This window comes from Oncorhynchus kisutch, linkage group LG17 (assembly GCF_002021735.2).
Source record: "Oncorhynchus kisutch isolate 150728-3 linkage group LG17, Okis_V2, whole genome shotgun sequence".
Classification (NCBI taxonomy): domain Eukaryota; kingdom Metazoa; phylum Chordata; class Actinopteri; order Salmoniformes; family Salmonidae; genus Oncorhynchus; species Oncorhynchus kisutch.
In genome coordinates this window covers 57,183,276-57,193,484 of record NC_034190.2, presented here as the reverse complement: position 1 = coordinate 57,193,484, position 10,209 = coordinate 57,183,276, and positions in this window count along the sequence as shown.

Sequence of the window (10,209 nt, the reverse complement as noted above, 5' to 3'; positions counted from 1 at the left end):
TCCGGTTGTTTGACGTCCCAGGTTTATTCATCGTGCTGGGTGGCCTTGGACGGGACGTGGAGCTCAGCTTTGTCATGGTGTTTTTCTGGCTCAGCTGAGGAGAGGAGCCGTGAACTGGATCAGTACAGTGGGGTCACACACTACAGACACAGGCTGGCGGGTCCCTCCCACAGACAATATATCAGGTTCCACATCTATGGTCTCTTCTGTGACACCAGTACCTTACACATGGCTTAGCAGTATCTTGCAAATGAAAATATGCGCTAGTAAATGAATATAGTGATAGTGAGTTGTTTTCAGCACTCATGGGCTGTGGGTTTTGGCATTAGCCCTTTTTGCTGATGTCATGAGAAAGGTTTGTTCAATTGTTCTCCAGCACCCCCCTGTGGTTGTTTCAAGGAATTGCCAACATGTAAGAGAGAATAGGTGGTAGAATAGGAGGTGAAAGGTACAGTAAAAGGCAGTGGTTTCCTGGGCTACTCTCTGTGGGTACACATGGGCACAGGTCCAAAAGACAGACAGACAGACAGACAGACAGACAGACAGACAGACAGACAGACAGACAGACAGACAGACAGACAGACAGACAGACAGACAGACAGACAGACAGACAGACAGACAGACAGACAGACAGACAGACAGACAGACACAGACAGACAGACAGTAACAGAGCACCGCGTTCTCTGTCCTTTGTGTTTCACACCCACGTCATGTCTGTGTCCAACCACCTTATCAGTAGATCAACACACTCTCAGAGGAGAGGAGAGCCTTCACTCTGGGTGGAAGGCAGACTGCATTCACCCCAATCAGAAAGGTCAAAATAACCACTGGGTACTGGAGAACTGGAGTCTGGGTAATATCTGGTTAATGTTGTTCATACTGTACAGGATTTGTCCCAACATCCCACCCCTTTCGTCTATATTGGCCAATCAGATTTGTTTTCTAACATTGTTCTTAAACAGGGTGTTCAGTTCCGGATTGAAATCACCTTTGAATGACTTACAGTGTCAGCGTAAGCCTCGGTGAAGTTGAATGCTTAAGATGTCCAAAGCGCACCTGACAACTCCTGAGTCCAGACTAACCAGAACTGATATAAACATACTTCCCCATGAAAGTTCTTCTAGAGAAAACAAACTGTCTCATAGATTCATAGGTATCAATTCATCTCCAGAGTGTCCAGTGAGGCAGTGTTTTCCACCCCCATGTGTCTGACATAGATGATGTTGCATAAACATTTGAACAGCAGTATTTTTTAAAGGCCGTCTGTGGTGTCTTGTAAATCTGCCTGCTTCTTTGATGTCTTATCTTTGCCGGGAGACTCTGGATTGTGTGTGTGTGTGTGTGTGTGTGTGAGGTGTGTGAGGTGTGTGTGTGTGTGTGTGTGTGTGTGTGTGTGTGTGTGTGTGTGTGTGTGTGTGTGTGTGTGTGTGTGTGTGTGTGTGTGTGTGTGTGTGTGTGTGTGTGTGTGTGTGTGTGTGTGTGTGTGTGTGTGTGTGTGTGTGTGTGTGTGTGTTCATGCATGTATTCATGCGTGCGTTCATGCGTGCGCTCTAACCTGTCCAGGGTGGAAAATATTATGTCATCTTTACAGCATAGATCATTTGAGAAGTGCAGCCCTTACACCATGTATCTTCAAGCAAACTAATGTTGCATGAAATGAATAATAATGGACATTGTAAAAGACCATCACTCTATCCACTGCTGTAGGCATAGCTGCAGCTCAGAGGTGAGTGGGGAGAGGAGAGAGGAGTGTATGGAGTGGTGTCACTACTACCAGTGATTTAGGCTCCAGGGGTGAGCTGGTCTCTGGGGGTGGCTGTCAGACTGGGCATACTTAGCACTGTGATTTGTACCCCGGCCTGAAGAGAACAAACCAGGGTTTGTGTCTGAATCACCAGCCAACCTGCAGAGAGAAGAGTTATGGAAAGGTTCTGTCTTTTCATGTGAGAGATTGTTGTTAGGCTATATCATCTTTATATTCTCTTGAATCTCACAAAGGAGTTATATAAGTGAAAATGACCACGCCCATATGATTAGTGTTACTCCCTCACTTCCCTTTTCACTGCTCTGTGTACTGTAGGTCTAAACCAACTGATCTGAGATCTGGTCCTGGCTGTATTACGATGTGAAAACATTGTAAAACAGTCAGTTGTGTGATGTATGGCTTTGTGAATGTTTTATTGACACATACGTAGGTCAAGGTAATGATAATATATAACGTGTGTGGGAGAGGACACTCATTTTAGTTTAACATCATAACAGATTTTGAAGACTGCATGGGTTTTAAAATTCCTAGAGGCCACAAATGTTGTAACTCTTCTCAAAATCGGAGGAAATTGATTTTGCGAACTGATTCAGACAGAGGGAGGCAGACAGAGGGAGGCAGACAGAGGGAGGCAGACAGAGTGAGGCAGACAGAGGGAGGCAGACAGAGTGCTACATGGCAGTTACTGAAAGGTAGGCTGAAGTTTCTGCTCTTTGTTGTTTTAGCAAAGGAAGTCCTTGAGACAGACTCACTCTATAAAGCACACTTATTCTGATATGATTGTGAAGACGTTGTACCTCTCTGTTAAGTCATGTTCCTCATTTCCCTCATTGACTCCACGTCCCATTTACTATAAATAATAGGAAAATATTCTGTCAAGTTAAAGGCACTTCATTTGGAGAGCCATTTCATATTAGCCATATTATGCATATCATATCCTGTGTATTTTCATGAGGAAGAACGTTATCAGGCCCTCATATACATTTAGAAAATCTCACAGTTGAATGTGTGTGCTAGAGAGGGGAAGTGGCAGAGAGAAAATAGAGAGGGCACATATCAAGTCTATGGTCACTGCCTTTTTACGACTTGGGCCTACATGTCAACTGCATGAACTTTACAGAAATCATGTGATCAAAGGTCATTAAGTTTTGACTGCAGTTGCTCTTCACCAACTTCCTCCTGCAGCCATCGCCTGCGTTGCAGGAGGCTCCATTGTCAACTCTCTCTCACTAATTGATTGTACAATGTACACAGATATATTTTCTGTTTGTGAGTGTATGATATGGGGGTTGGAGACATGTTTATTTCGACATTATAAAGAACAACTTCTAGAAACAATGGCACCACTGCCATGTTGATCTAAGCCTTGCTGTTGGAAAACTCCGACTCGCAGATGCACCTCCCCCCGACTTCACTCCTTGACTTTCATCTAGTCGGTTGCTTTTGCCTTACCGCTCAAGTGAGCCCAGAAAGAGAGAGAGAGGCAGCAGTAGATTGCATGCTTTTCCTATGACATTTGGATTAGCGTGAGCAGGACAAGAGGAAACTGGGTTGTTATTCCAGTAGGCCCATTCTCCCTCAAACACACCCCTCTCTCTCTCTCTCTCTCTCTCTCTCTCTCTCTGTCTCTCTCTCTCTCTCTCTCTCTCTCTCTCTCTCTCTCTCTCTCTCTCTCTCTCTCGCTCTCTGGGACCACTAGTGAAGAGTGCCTCACTTATTTTGCACGCATTGTTACTAGAATGGACTCTGACGGCATTGTGCCCATTATCAGAGAATAGCCGCAAATCTGAGATCAGGTTCCTTTTTATTTATGATCAAGGCATTAATAACCAATTAACAGATGAATTATCAATAACTAATTAGGGTCCTTCACAGGGCACATTCAAGTGTATATGAGGTCCGACATACTCTCGGGTGATTGATCGAATTTATTGTATAATTAAAAGTAGGAGCTAGGCTGCGTCAGCCGGAGGCAACAATGCATACATAAACAATTATTGAGGAAACAAGTAAAATAAAGCCTTGAGGCTTACTTTTCTCCTTTGTAAGAGGAGGAGTAAATTATGCACGGACAATATTCAGCATTTTGATCATTCCTGTCACGCTCTCATTGCGTTCCTGTACGTCTGCAGCATCCATCAGGGTGGAAACATACCGACAGAAGTTTGTTGTTGTTGTTCAACCCGGTCTGTCCAGTGTTCAGGAATCAGGAAACTCCAGGTTTTGTGGCCCACGAGCATTGTTGGGCGAAGGTGACTGTCATGTCATTGTGTTAGCTATCATGTGAACGTCATAACCATAGCTGCAGCTGTTGTCCTATAGTACACCCTAAGTCCCAACCTTGGGGGGGTACTATTAAGCTAACATATGTAATTCATTTCAGATGGTCATACCAAGGATAATTTAGCTATTTAATTTGGTAGTTTATGTATTTGGTGAAACATTGAATTTGGCCTTACTGCTATCAACCCGTAGAAATGCATTGAATAGCAGAATCATGTATGGAAAAACAGAAGAAAAAAAATGTATCTGTCCAAAATCTAGGAAATATAAGAAAGACCAGGATTTTTTTGGGGGGCGGGGGGTTCCCCATATTTAACACATTTTTCTGGGCACTAAACCACTTCCATATATACAGTACCATTCAAAAGATTGGACACACTTACTCATTCAATGGTTTTTCTTTTTTTAAACTATTTTCTACATTGTAGAATAATAGTGAAGAAATCAAAACTATGAAATGACACATATGGAATCATGTAGTAACCAAAGAAAAAGTGTTAAACAAATCAAAATATATTTTATATTTGAGATTCTTCAAATAGTCACCCTTTGCCTTGATGACAGATTGCACACTCTTTGCATTCTCTCAACCAGCTTCACCTGGAATGCTTTTCCAACAGTCTTGAAGGAGTTCCCACATATGCTGAGCACATGTTGGCTGCTTTTCCTTCACTCTGCGGTCCAAATCAATCAACCAAATGTATTTATAAAACCCTTCTTACATCAGTTGATGTTACAAAGTGCTGTACAGAAACCTAGCTTAAAACCCCAAACATCTCATTTGGCTTGAGGCCGGTTGATTGTGGAAGCCAGGTCATCTGATGCAGCACTCCATTACTCTCCTTCTTGGTCAAATAGCCCTTACACAGCCTGGAGGTGTGTTGGGTCATTGTCCTGTTGAAAAACAAATGATAGTCCCACTAAGTCCAGACCAGATGGGATGGTGCTGTGCTGCAGAATGTGGTTGCCATGCTGGTTAAGAGTGCCTTGAATTCTAAATAAATCACAGACAGTGTCACCAGCAAAGCACTCCCACACCATCACACCTCCTCCTCCATGCTTCGCCGTGGGAACTACACATGCAAAGATCATCCGATCACCTACTCTGCATCTCACAAAGAGACGGCGGTTGGAACCAAACATCTCAAATTTGGACTCATCAGACCAAAGGACAGATTTCCAGCGGTCTAATGTCCATTGCTCATGTTCCTTGGCCCAAGCAAGTCTCTTCTTATAATTGGTGTCCTTTAGTAGTGGTTTATTTGCACCAATTCGACCATGAAGGCCTGATTCACGCAGTCTCCTCTGAACAGTTGATGTTGAACTCTGTGAAGCATTTATTTGGCCTGCAATTTCTGAGGCTTGTAACTCTAATTAACTTATCCTCTGCGGCAGAGGTAACTCTGGGTCTTCCTTTCCTGTAGTGGTCCTCATGAGAGCCAGTTTCATCACAGTGCTTGATGGTTTATGTGACTGCACTTTAAGAAACTTTCAAAATTCCTGACATTTTCTGGATTGACCGACCTTCATGCCTTAAAGTAATGATGGGTTGTCATTTCGCTTTGCTTATTTGAGCTGTTCTTCTGTATACCACACCTACCTTGTCACAACACAACTGATTGGCTCAAACGCATTAAGAAGGGAAGAAATTCCACAAATTAACTTTGAACAAGGCACACCTGTTAATTGAAATGCATTCCAGGTGATTACATAATAAGTTGGTTGAGAGAATGTCAAGAGTGTGTAAAGCTGTCATCAAGGCAAAGGGTGGCTACTTTGAAGAAACTCAAATGTAAAATATATTTTGATTTGTTTAACACTTTTTTGGTTACTACATGATTCCATATCTCTATTTTGTAAAAATTAAGAAAAATCCCTGGAATGAGTAGGTGTGTCCAAACTTTTGACTGGTACTGCACGTCCATACATTTTTTAAACTGGTTCCACGCTACCTTCAGACAAGTCTTGTGAGGCTTAGAGCAAAACATGTATGTGTTGTGAGAGTCTCACCTTTCTATAGAGTGGTCATATTAGTGTGTAGCACAAAATCTGTCTATTTAAGATAAAGATATCTATGTTAACTTCTACTAAGCTAGCATATGGAATTGTTTTGAGATGGTCATACGAAGGATCATTTAGCTATTTGAATTAGAATTTGAGGATATTATTTGATGAAACATTGAATTTGGCCTTACTGCTATTAGCCCATAGAAACGCATTGAATAACACATTCATACTGTACTGGAAAAACAAAACATAAATCAAAAGGAAGTTGGCACCAAACCTCTTCTACATGTACTTCCATTCATTTTTTAACTGGTTCTGGTACTGTTTGTGTGTTCGTGAGAGTCTCATCTTTCCGTAGAGGGGTCAAATTAGGGTGTAGCTCAAATTGTTTGGTCACTAAATCACAAACTAGATATTTTTAGCTTAAACAGACAGATTTTGATGAAAATGTTTTTCCTATGGCAATCTCTGTACTCAGTTTATCACACAATTGTGATTCACAGCACAGCTGATATACAGTTGAAGTCGGAATTTACATACACCTTAGCCAAATACATTTAAACTCAGTTTTTCACAATTCCTGACATTTAATCCTAGTACAAATTCCCTGTCTCACGTCAGTTATTATGGTCACCACTTTATTTTAAGAATGTGAAATGTCAGAATAATAGTAGAGACAATGATTTATTTCAGCTTTTATTTCTTATTCCCAGTGGGTCAGAAGTTTACATACACTCAATTAGTATTTGGTAGCATTGCCTTTAAATAGTTTAACTTGGGTCAAATGTTTCGGGTAGCCTACCACAAGCTTCCCACAATAAGTTGGGTACATTTTGGCCCATTCCTCCTGACAGAGCTGGTATAACTGAGTCAGGTTTGTAGGCCTCCTTGCTCGCACACGCTTTTTCAGTACTGCCTACAAATGTTCTATAGGATTGAGGTCAGGGCTTCGTGATGGCCACTCCAATAACTTGACTTTGTTGTCCTTATGCCATTTTGCCACAACTTTGGAAGTATGCTTGGGGTCATTGTCCATTTGGAAGACCCATGTGAGACCAAGCTTTAACTTCCTGACTGATGTCTTGAAATGATGCTTCAATATATCCACATAATTCTCCTGCCTCATGATGCCATCTATTTTGTGAAGTGCACCAGTCCCTCCTGCAGCCAAGCACCCCCACACCATGATGCTGCCACCCCCGTGAATCACGGTTGGGATGGTGTTCTTTGGCTTGCAAGCTTCCCCCTTTTTCCTCCAAACATAACAATGGTCATTATGGCCAAACAGTTCTATTTTTGTTTCATCAGACCAGAGGACATTTCTCCAAAGAGTACGATCTTTGACCCCATGTGCAGTTGCAAACCATAGTCTGGCTTTTTTATGGCGGTTGGAGCAGAGGCTTCTTCCTTGCTGAGCAGCCTTTCAGGTTATGTCGATATAGGACTCGTTTTACTGTGAATATAGATACCTTTGTTCCTGTTTCCTCCAGCATCTTCACAAGGTCCTTTGCTGTTGTTCTGGGATTGATTTGCACTTTTCACACCAAGGTACGTTCATCTCTGGGAGACAGAACGTGTCTCCTTCCTGAGCGGTGTGGCGGCTGCGTGGTCCCATGGTGTTTATACTTGCATACTATTGTTTGTACAGATGAACATGGTACCTTCAGGCGTTTGGAAATTGCTCCCAAGGACGAACCAGACTTGCGAAGGTCCACAATTTATTTTCTGATGTCTTGGTTGATTTCTTTTGATATTCCCATGATGTCAAGCAAAGAGGCACCGAGTTTGAAGGTAGGCCTTGAAATACATCCACAGGTACACCTCCAATTGACTCAAATTATGTCAATAAGCCTATCAGAAGCTTCTAAAGCCATGACATCATTTTCTGGAATTTTCCAAGCTGTTTAAAGGCACAGTCAACTTAGTGTATGTAAACTTCTGACCCACTGGAATTGTGATACAGTAAATGATAGGTGAAATAATCTGTTTGTTAACAATTGTTGGAAAAATTACTTGTGTCATGCACAAAGTTGATGTCCTAACTGACTTGCCAAAACTATAGTTTGTTAACAAGATATTTGTGGAGTGGTTGAAAAAATGACTCCAACCTAAGTGTATGTAAACTTCCGACTTCAATTGTAGCAACCTGGTGTCAAAGCATTTCATATTATTCTTTACGTAAATCCGAGACACTCCATTTAGTAGTTAGTGCCCGTTGCTGACAGGTGTGTAAAATTGAGCAGACAGTTATAAAATGTCCATAGACAAACATTGGCATTAGAATGGCCTTACTGGCCTTACTGAAGAGCTCAGTGACTTTCAACGTGGCACCGTCATAGGATGCCACCTTTCCAACAAGTCAATTTGTCAACTGTAAGTGCTGTTATTGTGAAGTGGAAACATCTAGGAGCAACAACGGTTCAACCAGGAAGTGGTAGGCCACACAAGCTTACGGAATGGGACTGCCGAGTACTGAAGCAAGTAGCGCGTAAAAATCATCTGTCCTCGGGTTGCAACACTCACTACTGAGTTCCAAACTGCCTCTAGAAGCATGTCAGCACAAGAACTGTTCGTCAGGTAGCTTCATGAAATTAGTTTCCATTTCCAGCTGCACACAAGCCGAAGCTCACCATGCGCAATGCCAAGCGTAAGCTGGAGTGGTGTAAAGCTCGCCTCCTTTGGACTCTGGAGCAGTGGAAATGTGTTCTCTGGAGTGATGAATCATGATTCACACTCTGGCAGTTCGACAGACAAATTTGGGTTTGGCGGATGACAGGAGAACGCTAGCTGCCCCCAATGCATAGTGCCAACTTGAAAGTTTGGTGGAGGAGGAATAATGGTCGGGGGCTGTGTTTCATGGTTTGGGCTAGGCCCCTTAGTTACAGTGAAGGGAAATCTTAATGCTTCAGGATACAATGACATTCTCTAGATGATTCTGTGCTTCCAACTTTGTGGAAACAGTTTGGGGAAGGCCCTTTCCTGTTTCTGCATGACAATGCACCCATGCACAAAGCTAGGTCTATACAGAAACGTTTTGTCGAGGTTGGTGTGGAAGAACTCGACTGGCCTGCACTGAGCCCTGACCTCAACCCCATCAAACACCTTTGGGGATGAATTGGAACGGCAACTGCGAACTAGGCCTAATCACCTAACATCATTGCCCAACCTCACTAAGGCTCTTGTGGCTGAATGGAAGTGAGTCCCCTCAGTAATGTTCCGACATCTGGTGGAAAGCCTTCCCAGACGAGTGGAGGCTGTTACAGCAGCAAAGGGGGGGACCAACTTCATATTAATGCCCATGATTTTGGAACTGAGACATTAGCTAGGTGACTAGGGGGTTAACACTAACATTAATTAGCTGGCTAATGTTAACTAGGCTAGGGGTTAGGGTTTAGCATTAGGGTTAAGGTTAGGGTTAAGGTTAGGAGCCAGGTTAAAGGGTTAAGTTTAGGGTTGGGGAAGGGAAAGGGTTAGCTAACATGCAGCAGTTGCAAAGTAGCTAAAGGTAGTAAGCAGTTGAAAGTTACTAATTAGCTAAAATTGTCCGTGATGAGATTCAAACACGCAACCTTTGGGTTGCTAGACATTTGCGTTATACACCTACCCATCCACCCAGACCAACCACCCTTCTTTTTGTTTTTGCCTTAAATGACCTTCTGTCTTATGTAAACATACCTAGCATAACATAGTGTATCATAATAATTTGTGTATCCTGGATTTACTTTTGATAATTGTGTCCACCCCATTTGTAAATATATAAAAAATAGCTGTTTTAATTTGTTAGCATTCAGAGAAACGCACAATCAGAGAATGACATGTTCCTATCTAAAACCTCAAAAATATTTTGCACAATTTGACCAAGTGTCTCTTAAAGTCACTCTTACATTTTTAGATGACTTAATACGGGTACTCCGCTCAAGTAGAAAAAAGTCATCAAAATCATTGTTTATTCAGTAGTATTATGTATTCACTATTCTCTATTCACTCAATCATAACTCAGTATTTATAGACCATGATTTATGTATTTTTTTTAAAGATCTCCTCTCTTAATTCAGAATTGTAGGAGTGAAACATTTAATGCATGGCATTGTGTGTTTGAGTTTCTCTGTTGTGTGTTTGAGTTCTCTCTTTTTTCTAGGGTTCATAAAGCCGGT